The sequence below is a fragment of the Podarcis gaigeae genome, assembly GCF_964106915.1.
Source record: "Podarcis gaigeae genome assembly, chromosome: 4".
Classification (NCBI taxonomy): domain Eukaryota; kingdom Metazoa; phylum Chordata; class Lepidosauria; order Squamata; family Lacertidae; genus Podarcis; species Podarcis gaigeae.
In genome coordinates this window covers 31,496,321-31,511,067 of record NC_139677.1, presented here as the reverse complement: position 1 = coordinate 31,511,067, position 14,747 = coordinate 31,496,321, and the positions used below count along the sequence as shown (strand labels likewise).

General features: G+C 43.9%; 1 long non-coding RNA gene across 4 annotated transcripts in view; it reads right to left on the bottom strand.

Moving 5' to 3' along the window:
- Positions 1 to 10,584, bottom strand: part of LOC310843127 — a 32,655-nt gene extending 22,071 nt beyond the window's left edge. For 2 of the 4 annotated variants that reach the window (XR_014563504.1, XR_014563505.1), the window contains exon 1: positions 9,643 to 10,584. This is a non-coding gene — a long non-coding RNA (uncharacterized lncRNA). The remainder of the gene's footprint in view (positions 1 to 9,642) is intronic. The other 2 variants (XR_014563506.1, XR_014563507.1) reach the window with 2 other exon arrangements.
- Between the last annotated feature and the right edge of the window lie 4,163 nt (positions 10,585 to 14,747).

Here is a 14,747-nt window from a genome sequence, read left to right as displayed (position 1 = left end):
CTGAGCAACAGGAACTCACCCCGTCGCGGGGATTTGAACCACCGACCTTCTGATCAGCAAGTCTTAGGCTCTGTGGTTTAACCCACAGCGCCACCCGCAGTACCCCATCACATTTAAAGAAACAGTAGCATAAGGAACTGTCGCAAAGGTTAAGGATGCAGCCCCTCCCCACCCCCATTGCTCAGAGGGGTGCAGCTGGCAGTGGTATGAGATGGGGGGCTGTGGCAGCAACTAGGTTTTGGAAATCCATCCCCCAGGAGATTCTTCCTCCCACTTTACAGGCTTTCTGATATTCAGTGGAAACTTATGCTTCATCAGTAGGGCTGGTTCTTCATTATTCATAGGTGGCCCAAGCTGGGAGGCAGCATCCCCCTAACTAGCCTGCTGTCCTCAGATGCTGTGGAGGATACTATCCCATTGCCAGCGTTGAAGTAAGTAGCAGTCAAGTTAGCATATATACGTATGTAGAAGGGGAGAGTACCATCTTCTCCTTTCCCTCAGGCAGCAAAATGTCTTGAGCCAGCCCTGCTCATGAGGACTTTGATTGGCAGGGAATTTCCCCTCATTCATTATTTTGATATTTGGGTTTGTTTGGTATTTGTGTGTGCGTGCATTGGTTTTTTGTTTGTTATGTTAATTTATTTTTGTTACTTTCTGATTGATTATTGTACTGCCTCTGTGTGTGTTTTAATTTAATGTTTGCATGCTGCTTTGAAGGCCTTCGGTGGGAGGGAAGCTGTCAAACATATTTTTTATATATATGAACTGTTCTAAAAGCTAAAAACTCCTTCACACATTTCATTCTTCCTAATCAGAGAGAGAGATTATAATGCAGCATCATGAATCAAGTCTGCACCGGCACACAGAATGGACTGCTAACCCGTGCATCAGTTAAAGAAGTTCTTGCAGTGCACTTTGTACAGAAGTGTGTGCTTCTTTTTTGAATGTAGAACTTATCTCTGTGTTGGAAAAATATTATGTATAAAGCTGCTCTAACCACATTGGACTGGATTCAACTAACAAATCCAACTAGCAGAAGCCAGAACACAGACTTCCACTAGTGCATTGGGGCTTGCCTCACTTTCCTTCCCCCTCCCCATTTGCCACAAACACACACCACATTTTCTCGGGGGGGGGGTGTCCAGGAGAACACCCCCCCCCCGAATAGTTTACCCAGAGAGGAGACGGAGTCTTGTTCCATCTGGCAAGCTGAAATTCTTGTGCTCATGAAACAATTGTCATAACACTATGGTGAATTCCTCTCCTTATTAATTTCAAAGTCACATTGTGTCGCATTGAACTTACTCCCTTGTAAAGTGTGCATTACAGCCCTAGAAGCCCAAACCAAGGCTATATTCCATGAAATAAAAGTAGTCCAAGAAGCCCCACCAACTGCTACTCTGGGACTTCCCTATTTAGAACTATATGACTATTTTATTGTCGTGGACTGAGCAATTCTGTATATCTAAGCCATGGATAGGCAAACTAAGGCCCAGGGGCCGGATCCGGCCCAATCACCTTCTAAATCCAGCCCGTGGATGGTCCGGGAATCAGCGTGTTTTTACATGAGTAGAATGCGTCCTTTTTATTTAAAATGCATCTCTGGGTTATTTGTGGGGCATAGAAATTCATTCATTTTATTTTATTTTCAAAATATAGTGTGGGCTCCCACAAAGTCTGAGGGACTGTGGACCAGCCCCCTGCTGAAAAAGTTTGCTGACCTCTGCTCTAAGCAATCCCTGTTGAGTTAAAGCATTGTATAGGATTGTAGTCTTAATTGTTCTCTTATAGCCTGATCCTATACATGTTTACCTGGGAGTAAGCCTCACTGCATTCCGTGGAACTTATCCCTGATAATGTTTACTTGGGAGGAGTAAGTGCCATTCAACTCAATAACATTTGCTGATAAGTAAACATGCACACAAACTTATTCTGTAAGAGAAATGGGAAGATCATGTTATTTGTACATGTTATATTAAGATCTACTTTGAAGTTAGATGTGTAAATGTTAGACAGTCAGTGAGGTGTGGTGGTTAGAGTGTTAGACTAGGGCCTGGGAGACGAGTTCAAAGTCCCGACAGGGACATGAAACTCACTGGGCGAGTCCCCAGCTCTCAGCCTAAACTCTCAGACAAAGTTGTTGTGATGATAATATAGAGAGGGGGAGAGAGTTGTGTATGCCGGCTACCATGAGCTACTTGGAGCACAGGTGAGCTACAGATCCAAGAAAAAATAAATATATTGACTCAAGCTATTCTTTTAAGGATGACTTATCTAATATGTTTATACATTTATAGGGTACATAGATGATATACAGTATATATATAAATTATCCTGCATATATTATGGACTGTTTTGTTTTTAAAGAGGTCACTGGCAGATATGTCAGAAGTTTCCAAACGTAGACGCATGCAGTGTCACAGCTCATGGGCTCTACTTGTTAAAAGTCCCAAACATTAAAAAAATAAAATAAGCATTACAAATTATGCTTGAATAATATCAGTGTCTGTTGGAGTGGACACAGGATCAGAATTGAATATATATATATATATATATATATATATATATATATATGGGCTTGAATTTGAAATCAGCCATGGTAACCGAGTGGCAATGGGCAAGTCAAGGCCTCTCAGAGAAATGGACATAGTAAGACTCTGTTTCACAGGTTTGCTGTTAGGATAAGGTTTTTGCATACAAAAAGTGCTTGTTAAACTACTAGCCATTATGAGTAAGGGAAAAGAAATAAGGAGGAATTAAAGCTGCAACATGCAACAAGCAATCTGAATATCAGCTGTGTGAATTTAAATTTTCCTTTGTCACTGGTTCTTAATATGCTGGGGGGGGGGGTCTCTAACACCAATGCTACTGCAGAACCCGCCTTTCTTTTTTTCTTTTTTTTTTTGGTGTTAAGTCAGTGCCTGAAATTTGCATTTAAACAAATGACATAGAGAACAATGTACCATGTCTTTTTTTTTTTCTCTCCCCTGTGAGACTGTTCTTCAAGTATAATGTAAAGAACTGCTAACTTTAAAATTACATTTCTGTCTGCCTTTTTAACCTACTGTTGTGACAAGTAATAACTGACTTCTTTAACCAAAAGAATTTGGGAAGGGGGAAAAATTGTTCTAGACCTGATTCATCTTGTTTACAGTGAGTGCTTTATAATGAATGTTTCACCTGAGTAGTCAGTCACATTCCTTAAAAAAGAATAAAAATGCAAATCTTTCAAAATACAAACATCGAGGAGAAAAAGAAAATGTTGGTCAATGCTTTCCTTTTTAAACTCATGATGCCTGTGGAGGATATTTGTTATTTACCATATGCCCTAAATGACATTAACTTATACCATACACCTGGTTTAAAATATGTTGACATGAACGTAAGATCGATTAATTGAGTATAACTTGCTCACTGATAGTCTAAATGCCTATGACCAGAATAGCTCAGTTGCCCTGAGGGAAAGTTCAGTTGGCAGAGCATGAGATTCTTGATCTCAGGGCTGTGACTTTGAACCCCACATTGAGCAAAGGATTTCTGCATTGCAGGGAGTTGGTCAAGATAATTCTCAGCATCCCTCCCAACTCTATGATTCAGAATGGGGAGCCAGAGACCTTCCAAACATTATTGGACTCCATCTTGCTGTATCCCTGAACACTGGAGAAGCTGAGGCTGATGGGAACTGGGAGCCCAACAACATTGGGAGGACCATCGCTTCCCAATCCCTGACATACGACATGGTGATCTGCTATCCAAACTGGAGGTGCCCACTGGGGAAGTACAAGGCCCTGGGGCCCCAGTAGCTCTCTAGATTCTAGTCTCAGTTCGCAGTTTCATGAATACATTCAGGCTTCCTAGGAATCCCAGCCATTTTGCTTAGAATAAAAATGAGCAGTGGCGTAGCGTGGGTTGTCAGCACCCGGGGCTAGGCAAGTAATTTGTGCCCCCTAACCCGTGGATTTGCGCCCCCTAACCCTAACCCCCAGATGTTGCGCCCGGTGCGGCCGGGCCCCCCTGCACCCCCCACGCTATGCCACTGAAAATGAGTTTGATGAAGACCTAGAGCACACAACTCAGAGTCAACTCTAGAAAACAACAGTGTGGAAATATTGTGTCTTGATTACTTTCACACTCTTCTGATGAAGGTGAACAGGTCTGAAATTTTAGCCATCCTTCAGGTCTGGGTCTGTATTTTCATATATCTAGCTAGCTAAGCAAAACTCCATAATGTCAGTAAATACTAGGTGATTAATTCACATATTGTATGTGGCACTGCCTCCCCCCCCCCCCCCACACACACACAGACACAAACCTTGTTTTTGACTATTAGCTTCCCACCCCCAGAACACACTGACACAACTGATAACTAAAATTAACTAAAAATAAAAAATGCCGCACAGTTGGAAGTTCCACTAGCAAGCGTTCTGTATTCATTTCTATGTATGTCACCAACATCATACAAATGAGATTGACCTTGCAATCAAAAAGAAGTGTTCAGGAGATAGGATGATATTAGCAATGCTCTTTCATTATGTGTAATGTTAGCTTTTTATTCTGAAATTGTTCAGACCAAATTGGTATCCCAGGCCAAACAAACATTTACTTGAAAATCAGTGGAACTTGCTTGTCTTAGGCTGATCATCAGTTGTTATATTCCATCAATATGTACTTTCATTATTTAGAAGACAGGAACAAATTCTGACCTGTGTGTTTTTAGCTTTCCCATGTGAGTACATGAACATTACATTACAACATCCAGGTTTAAGGCCCTATATAAGGTTTGCCTGCCTTTTTCAGAAATTTTAAACTGCTTTACACCCCATTAAGATTGAAATCTTATATCTACTTATTTGGGAGTGAGTTCCATTGAACTGAATGCCTTACTTTTGAGTAAACATAGATAGTATCCATGGGGGAAGGGGAAGTCAAATCTTACATGTGAATTCTTGAATACAGACTTGTTCTTAAACACAATATTAGAAACTGATCTCAAAAATAAAATACTTTCATGTATGCTGATTTTGAGTCATTCAAATTGTTAAAATTGGTGCTAGATGGGTTCTAAATGGTTTCTGCTTGCATGCATGAGATGAGCACTGGAATAAACAGCAAACCAATTTGTTTAAGTGAACCCACAATGATCTTGCTACACTTCATTTTTTATATAGGAATTCTGAAAAATTAAGCAAATTCTCTGTAACTGGACAGCCTGACATAAAGCATACATCTACCGATTTATCTATCCTAAAATCCCAGGTTGTCAAAATTATTGCAGTAACATTACAACCACAAAATAGAGGCCACAGTAAAAGCAAGAGAAAGTTAACTATAGCAAAATCAAATGGAATGCATTTTCAAATGAAAACTCTTTCTCTGAATATTGGTAACACTAGGCTCTGAAGGCTTCTCAAAGCAGAGAACTTCAAAGAGCTGGGCCTAAATACAGAACACACGATGGAATTATGGGACCTGCAGTTGTCCTCCTTCCCAAATCTCAGTGGTCAGGAGGAAAAACAGGCCTTAAGATACACAGGTTTGAAACTGTTGTAGGTTAAAACCAATACTTCAAAATGAATGCAGCTAGAAGAATCTGGCATAAAACAGAATGGGCTTCAAATAAATGATTTATTTCCTCATAGTGATATTTTAGTATCTGACAGTGCAAAGAAGACTAATTCAGCATGGATTTGTGTGTGTGAGATGTGAGACAGAGTGTTACTTTTCAGAATCAAGTTTTCCCCCATAAAAAAAATACACAATATTTCAATTACTGGGGAGGAATCTAAATATGACTGCTAAATTGATGTTTTATCTGTAAAAGGGCAAAATAATTGTGGATTTAATCTCCTAAATGTATAAAGTGATTGCTTAATTTCTCTCTCTGTGTGTGTGTGTGTGTGTGTGTGTGTGTGTGTATTCTAGATGCTAAAATGTTATAATTTGTGCCTTCTTTTATTTAATATGTTTAACATAAATTGCTGTTTTTGTTGTTCCTTAATAGGATTTTCCCTGGATATAATATTATATATAATTTTACCATTTATAAGAATTTAAATAACTTTTAAAAATCACAAATAAGATTCATATTCAAAACTGATATTATGTTTTACTAATGGATGTAATTGTATTTATACACACACATACATATAGATGCTGAGAAGCTACAGATATGATACTGCAAAGAGTTTGTTTTCTCTTCCCTCATAGCCCTCCACTTTAATTCCAAATCTGATGAACAGGACATTTGTGAAAGTTTGTGAGCATACTCTTTGACAGAACCAAGAAATGTTTAAATACAGAATGTGTTTACATCCTGCTTGTAGGTTTAAAAATATAAAGAACATTTTTACTGTATGGAAAATATAATCTGCACTAACAAGCAAGAAAATGTGATGTCGCTAAATAGAACACACACACACACACACACATATATATATATATATATATATATATTTGCTTTCGTAGATATATATATATATAGTTCTGTTTCCCAATCTACAAGCTAAAACAAACCTTGTTCAAATGAATGGGATTAAATTAGTTTAAACCCAAATACACTACTTTAACTATGCTGTGGATCTGGCTGTATGTATTGGTGAAGTGCAAAATAAACCACAAAAATGCTTTTCTTTTCTTTTTGTCTTTTTCTTTTTGTTTATCCGAATTCAATCATGTTTTTGCAGAAGCAAATATTTCTTACAGTGTGCCACATCATGTGATACTATCTTAGATTTGAGTCCTCTGCCTCCTTGCAGCAGGTCTTTGCATGTGTTCCCCTTTCTATTGTCGTTTCTGCTTGCTTCCTAAATAAAACCTTTACGTAAAGGATACGAGTGCCCAGGGCCACTCTTGTAAATACTTTCTGTGAGCTTAACACCATGACACTGAGTTCCTAATGCTTTGAATAAACACACTCACTGACAAGGAAGACAAACCTCAAGTGAAATTCTATGCACACATACGTGGAATAAAAAAAAATCAGCAGTGTTTATTTTCCAGAAAATATGTTTAGGTCTGAGAAGCCAGATCATCAAGGCATGATTCTCTTAGACTTCAGCAGGATAAAGATAAGGCCCCAACTGTGACCCTATTGAAACACTGTGGCTGGAGTGCTGAGTGGAACCAAAAGTTTCTCTTCCAGCTCAAAGAAGTATCATGTTGCTTTTAACAGTTAAGTCCAGAGGAAACTAGTCCTACCTAATGAATACATACATAAAGGAGCTAGGCTTAAATCTACAAGACCAAGAAAGGCCAGAAAGTGATGCAAATGAACAGTGATATCATGAGTACACCTAAGAAGAACACAAGGCCATCCCACTGGAATCAATGGCAAAATTCTGATTGCCTTATGGCTGTCAACGTTCTGGATTTAACCTTTGTGCCATTTTGCTAGAAGCTCTTGCTCCGATCACTTTGCTACTATAAGGAGCATTAAACTTAAAAATAGTAATAATAATTGCAAATGCACTTTTTTAAACCTCATAACCCAGATCCACATTTTGCTGTGAAATACGTTAACAAAAAAGTGTTCTCTTCCTTTGTGGTGGTTGCAACATATGACAGCATATTAAGCAATGTATTGTATTGAGGCCACCACTTACTGAGGAATTTCAGTTAATTGGTTTATAGCCGTAATGTACAAAAATAATGTGCTGCACTATAAATATATTACATATAGGAAGAGGGGGAATAGAGGATATTACACATAATAAGGTGTATTTATATAGGTAAGATAACATGCCATCCCTTTCTACATAAGTCTAATTATAAAATACATTAGATAATATTTGTTACATTATGGATAGTATAAGAATGGATTGGAGTGTTGTGTTTGTGTCCATTGACTCCTCCAAATTCTTTTCCTTCTAGTGAAGTGTAAAATAAAATTAAGCATCACCATCCAACACAGATTTGGACATGCTTTTGGCTTAAGCACCCCAAATTCTGTGCTGGATGGTTGCCAGTTTTTACTGCTTCTAATATTGTATCGTTCTTACTACATTTCACTTTCAAAGGCTTGCGGGTTTTTATTTTAAAAAAAAAATCAAGACTGTGATACTAAGCCACACAACTTGGAAATAAATTTCATTTAAATCAATGGGAACTACTCCCCAGTCAAAGTGTTAAGATCAAGGTGTCAAGATATGGTTCCATATATCTTTTAAAAATATGGCAAAATGCTGAATCAAACTGATGGAATCCAAAGTGAGGTATTTACAGATAAGAAAAAGGTAGCTAAAGTGGAGTGGGGTGAAGTTCTGATTAATTTTAAATACAATACATTTCAAATATTAATATTTCCCATGATTTATTCACTGGCTTCCATGTGTCATTTCAAGTTAGTTGCACTTCATATTTCAAAGGAAAAATATGGGGTCCCCCCCCCCTCAGTACAACTGTTCTGTTAATTCATTTTGTAATATCTGTGTGGTTAAAGCAAACGGATCTGCACTAAATTACTTATGCCAGAACCATGCTGAATGTATCAGGATATGCAAGTTTACATTATTGTCTTACGCATTACTATTTTTTCTTCCCACCTATGTTTTCTAGCCTAACTGGGGGATCTGCTTATTTATTTATTTTACATGTGTTTGGGTTTAGAATGAAGTTGGGTATATGTTTTTTAAGCCTTCTGTAAGTTAACAGCTCTATTTAAATTAGTCATAAATATGAAAATGCTAGCCTCATTCTCACTTATCTTACTAAATAAGCACCTTGTTGAATTCATTATTAAATTTCTACTACTACTCCTTAGTGACTGTGTGATTGCCTCAAAAATATAGCTGGAAAAACTCAGTGAGATGTTTCATATATCCTTGGTTACCGAGATCAGATCATTTTTTTCTTGATGCCTGAAGGTAAATTACTTCAATATAATTTCTAAATAAATGAGTAACTCTAAGATCAGACCCTGCTAGGATATATATGCAGCCAAACATAATTCAAATATGGCTAGCCTTAAGTGGAAAATGGTCCTAAAAAGGTTGAAAAGTTATGTTAACCAGTGAACAAGTGCCAGCAACTTTATGATAATTACTACCTGCCAAATTATTTGCTAATATACACTAGAAAAAAATACATATCTAAGCATTGAATAAATTTATAATTAGACAATGGGAAAATTACAAATGCATTTTTAAAAGTATTTTCCCTCAAAGGTGGCATGCAAATAGAATTACAAAACTGTGATCTGTTTCAATACAGAACTATATTTAATGTGTAACAGGTAAGTCTTTGTCTATCCTTCCCTGCATTTTGGATTTTAAAACAAAATAATACACATTGTATATACTTATCTGGAAGCAACTCACAAATTAATTTCATGATTGAAATAAATCACATATTTATTGGTAGGTGACAGTAAATGCAATATTTCCATATATGTGCTACAAAATGTTCTCCACATTTCTACCAAGTCTTCAAACGCCACAACTTTAAAATGCAGATATAGATATATAAAAAACTCTAGCATACCAACACAAAAATCAAATGTCTCCTTTTCCATTTAGTGTTTTATTTCATTAAAACCTCACAAGCAAAGCAAATGCACAACAAGACAGAATAAATTGGGGAAAAGGGGGGTTGTTGGTTAAAAAAAAAACTTACTGAGCACACAGGAAATGAAGGATTTTCTTCCACAGTGATACCAACCTTCTAGGTAGTTCCTGGGTTAACAGATCAGCCCCTGTCAAGGAGAAACTAGTGAAGTCTCCTTTGATATATATATAGAGAGAAATAGATGCCTGCAGTTGGGGATCGGGAGAGGAGGAGGATGGCTGGGAGGCGCGGGGAGGGGGGAGAGAGTGCAGTCAAACTTGGGTACCAAATTTTAGGGAAGGGCTGCTTTTTAAAATGATGCGGGGTGGGGGGTGGGAGGAGATGGAGAGGGGGATCGTCGGGATCAGAGGAGCGCTTCCCACTCGCCTACCTCTCCCGGTCCATCTCCATCACCATCTCCACACGCGCGCCCGCACACGCCCCTCTTCCGCCACTTATCCGCGCGCATCCTCTGCTCTAAAAGAGAGGCGCCAGGTGGTGGGGAGCAGGGAGCGGGGGGGGGAGGACGGGGACGCTAAGGCCACTTCTTCTTAATGATCCGTCATCAGCCGGGGTGACTCGCACGCGGCGGCGGCGGCGGCGGCGGCGAGCCGAGTCCCGGGGCTGCGCGCCTCGCGCTTCTGCTCTAGGAGAACCGCCCAGCCCAGCCTTGCCTAGCCGACGGCCGGGGTTAGAGGCAGCGGCGGCAGGCAGAAGCGAGCGGCAAGAGCGGCGGCAGGATTCCTCGGCTGAGGCGGGAGCGAAGGGGCTGCAGAGCGGAGGCAGGCAGGCGGGCTAGTCGGTCCAATGGTCCGGCTGGATAGCGAGCGGAGAGAAGGCGGGATGGGGAACGGCAGGCTGTGTGTGTGTGTGTGTGTGTGTGTGTGTGTGTGTGTGTGTTCTTTCCCCCCCCCTTCTTTCTTTGGTTCCCCTCACCCTCCCTCAGGTAAAACGGAGACCCCCCCCCTCCCCCACCCTCAGACCTCGGTCTTTCCTGACCGGGGGGGGGGCACCGCCAGCACCACCCTCGACCCTGAGGAAACCAAGCTCGACGTCGGCGGCAGCGGCGGCTGGGGGGCGGGGGGGAGAGGGCAAGGGAAGGGAAGGAGGCGTCCGAGGCAGCGCGCGCGCGTGTGGTGGTGGTGGGGTGTGTGGCGGAGAGGGAAGGTGGCGGAGAATTGAACTCTGGAAAGTAAACCAGCCCAAATGGGAGACTCAGGTTGGCCAATTGGTTGCGTCGTCGCTTTGGGCGGGAGGTGCGGGGGGGGAGAGGGAGAGAGAGCGAGGGAAAGATGCGTTGGCAACATCGCGTGTGGGAATGTGGCGGGGGTGGGGTGGCGGGAGGAGGGGGCTCCTCGCCTTTCCTGAGGCGGTGGGGGTGGGGTGGGGCTACCTGGCACGCCGCGCGCGCTAGTTTTCCCTCAGCGAGGTGTTTAGCTTGACTGGACTGGCGCTGTCTGTCGGGGGAAAGCTTATCTTCCCTCTTGCCTGCCTGCCTGCCTTGCTCTCCCGCCCGCTCGCTCGCTCGCTCGCTTCTGCCTCTCTTTCCCTCTCGCAGCCCAGAAGCCTCCAGCAAGGGTCAGGCAGAGCCCAGGAAAGCAATTAAAGGCGCATCTGCCGCTCTTGTTTGCCTTTCCGTCGTCCGAGGAGGTCCGGCTACTGCCAGCTCCCTGAGGGAGGGACGGCTTCCCTCCCTGGAGGGACGGGGGTGGAGAGACTGAGAGAGAGAAAGCGGAGATTAAATCCAAAAGATTAAAGTGAAAGTCTGCCTTTCTTTTCCCCCTCCCGTCAACACACACACGCGAGGGAGACACGGTTTTTCATTTCTTTATTGTTTAAAGAGTTTCCAGCGAGAAGACTTCACAGCTCTCCACACTCACAGCCCGCCTCTCCTCAGCCCGCGCTCCTCTAATGTCTGGTGTTCGCAGAGGACTAGTCTCTTGGCGCCCGCCGTCATTCCCCTCATCCACCTTCTAGCAACTTCCCTGCGAAGAAACGCCAGCGGCGAGGCGTCGGTCTGGGGCTGGCTAGCTTCGCTCTCGGCCTCAGGACACCGAAGGCAGGCGGAGCGGAAGAAAAAAAAATTAAAAAGAGGAAGGGGCCCGGCCTTTTCCCCGCCGCCATTGCCCCCTTCCACGGTGGCACCGGTGGGAAACCTCGACTAAATAACAGCTGGGGAGAAGGGAAGCCTCACAGAGAAGGCTGAGGGGATGTTATTTCCCGCCGCTTTGGAAGTGGGAGCTCCGAGACGTGGAGACTAATTGGCCCCTGACAGCAGCCCTTCTATAGAGAGGCTCTGTGGAAATGAAGGCGGCCTGTGGCAGAAGCGCGCGGGTGGGTATCTGTCCGCGCAGGGCAAGCGCCATACCTTTAAAAGATTTGTGAGCCCCGAAGAAAAAATAAATAAGAGGGAAGAAAAGGAAGGCAGGCAGGAGGAGCAGATTACTTTAAGCGTTCCGTTTGTCGGCGATCCAATTTTATTAGGATTTACTCTAATTTGCGCCGCGCATCCCTGGGGAAATAATGCCTTGATTAATGTAATCCTGCGCTGGGATCCCTCCACAAATGCCCTTCTCCCTGGAGAAGCCTCCTGTTTGACAAACAAAAAACAGAGCAGCAACTCTTGCAATCTGCACTCACCTTTAGGAGCTGGGCGGGGATTGCGGGCGGGGGGGGGGGGGAATTGGGCGGGAGAGAAAAGTCGCCTCTTCAGACGCGGTGGCAACATTTTTAGAAGAAGGAGGGGGGACCGCAATCCTGGCCTCCTGTTTGTGCGCACGCCCGTCAGCGCGCCCAGGCGGCAACCCCAAGAATTGTGCAGCCCCAGAACGGCTCTCCTCCTCCTCCTCTTCCTCTTCCTCCTCCTCCTCTTCTTCTTCTTCTTCTTCTTCTCTACCCCCAACCACACACATATCCCATATCCCCTCGCTTAACTCTATCGATGTCCCTTTTGTCACACACACATCCTTCACATCATTGGCTGGTATGTGGGTGTCCCCAGCACCACCACAAGCACAGCAGGTCCCTCAGCAAAACGATCTCAGCTCTCCTGGTCCAGAAATCAGCTACGGCCAATAATACTTCCTGCCCTGCTGCCAGAAGCAGTAGTCTGCGGTAGAATAGCCTTCCCGGCAGCCTGCTCCACTGGCAGTAGGGCGGGTGGGTGGAACAAAACCGGAGGGGGGGGGCGTTCAGGTAAGCTGAAGAACCCGTTCCAGTTCCTCCTGTTATAACACACAGAAACGCGCACAGATCCACTGGGGCTCCCTCAACTTTCAAGAACAAGCTCGGCTACCGCCTCCTACACTCGCCAGTCGTGGTACAGGCTAGTCGCCACAAATCGGCCTGAGGAAAACATTGTGCTTTTGTTTTCTGAGGGAAAGCAAACCTTTCTGAGGCTGCCTTCCATGCGCTTCTTCACAGAAGCCGAGCGCCAGTTGGGATTTTTGAAATCTACCCTCTCACTCCTTAAAAATAAAAAAGAGGGGGGTGGACAGAAAAAAAAGAGAAAAAGCCCATTGGGGCCCAAGCCACCCCGCTTTGAAAAGGCTATTCTGGAGAGCTGGGAGAAGCAGCGCGCGGTTGGCGTTCATGGCGCCGTGACAAAGCCTGAGGAAGACGAGCTCCCCTCACAAAATGAGGTCTCTCTCTCTCTCTCTCTCTCTCTCTCTCTCTCTCTCTCTCTCTCTCTCTGTGTGTGTGTGTGTGTGTAGAGTTGCCACCCTGTTCAAAGCAACTCCAGGAGCGTGTGGGGAGAACGAGGCTGAAGAGAGAGGACTCCATCGACTCCACCAGGTGGTCTCACATTGTCCTTCTCATCCAAATGGGCCTTTCCCGCCGATTTGGCCCCTGCCCCGCCGCTCTGCTCGCAGCGCCTCCGCGGCTGCGCCTTCGCCCTGCCCGCTGCCTCCTCTGCTCCAGGCCCCCTGCCATTTCTGATGGCCATGAGAAGAAGAAGAAGAAGAAGAAGAAGAAGAAGAAGAAGAAGAAGAAGAAGAAGAAGAAGAAGAAGAAGAAGAAGAAGAAGAAGAAGAAGAAGAAGAAGGTGGAGAAGGAGAAGAAGGTGGAGACGCAGCAGTGGCTGCTAGCCAGAGAAAGACCACAGTCCTGCGCCTCTCTCTGTAGAGAGGCAGAAGTTAAAAGCAATTCACACCGATTCATCTTAGCACGGGGGGGGGGGAGGATGGACTAGATTCGCACCAATAGAAACATGTGCAACTGCAAAAAAATATTTTAAAGAGAGAGCGCGCACCACGGTAAAGCCCTGCCATCTTCAGGAGGGTGGTTGTTGCCTACTCTGAGTAAAAGCGGGATTGGCTAGCCATTCTTAAATCAGAAATTCAGAAAGCCGCTTGCCACTTCAGGTTTCTTCCTTTCTCCCCAGCTAGTTAGCTGCAGAAAAACAACGTTTTTGTTCCTGGCCAAACTTGAGAAGGGCAGGAATCCGCCAGAGAGGAAGAAACTATTCTTTGATCCTAACTTTTTGTTGTTGTTCCGTAGGTCTTCTTGGAGTTCACCAAATATGGTGGCTAGTTTTTTCCCCTAGCAGCGTTTATATTACCCATTTCCTACCCCTTCTCGAACTGTATGTACATATATATGCATTTGGAGGGGAGAGGTCAGGCTGAGAATCGCAGCCTTGTCCTGCTTTCGACTGGGGTGGCGGCGGCGCTGGCAAGAGGCCCCCCGCCACCCCCATCTCGTCCCCAGCCCAGCAGCAAAGGCTACAGCTCCTCTCGCCTTCCCGGAAGGCGAGCAGGCGGCCTGAGCGCGTTCCTGTGAAATTCCAAAAAGAGCAGCCTTTAGCTTGACCTACTGAAGTCTGAACCGAGATCCTCAGACAATAGGCAAGTTCAAATGTCAAATTAAAAAGAAAAGAAAAAGAAAATCTGATAATAATAAGCGGGGCTGCCTAACTTCATCGGTGCCTCTTTTCCAATGTGCCACACACAACAACAACAAAAATACAGCATTTCATAAGCCCCAAACTGCCACCGTTCTGCGCCTTGAAACAAAACAAAACAAAAAAATCTGCAACTCACCCCACTATGTAATGCATATTAATGTTGCTTTTTCCTTTAAAAAAAAAACCAAAAACGTGGGGGAAGCCTATTGAGGTGGCAGCTCCGCAGCTCACAATGATCTCCAGCCTCTAAGAATACAGGGTTGCAAATTCGCTGCTCTCCCTTCCCACCCCGCCCAGCCCG